Source organism: Plasmopara halstedii (assembly GCF_900000015.1).
Source record: "Plasmopara halstedii genome assembly, contig: Scaffold_322, whole genome shotgun sequence".
Taxonomy (NCBI): Eukaryota; Oomycota; class Peronosporomycetes; order Peronosporales; family Peronosporaceae; genus Plasmopara; species Plasmopara halstedii.
The window spans coordinates 735,618-735,887 of record NW_020187243.1 but is presented as its reverse complement, the minus strand read 5'-3'; positions in this window follow the sequence as shown (position 1 = coordinate 735,887).

The window sequence follows — 270 nt, the reverse complement described above, 5'->3', positions numbered from 1 at the left end:
TGTGATCTATACAGATCATGCGTCACTACGCACTGCGACTCAGTCGCCTCACCTCTCGCAGAGGATGGCTAGATGGCTATCTTTCTTTGCGGAATATAACCTCGAGGTGAAGTATAAGCCGGGAAAGCAGAATTGCGTTGTCACGCAGACCAGACTATGAGCTTGCTCATGTTACAACTGTAACGTCGTCTATGACGGATTTGATCCGATTCGCGTATGCGGGTGATGAGATGTGTGTTGCGTTGCTACGGGCTCTAGGGAGCAATGAGG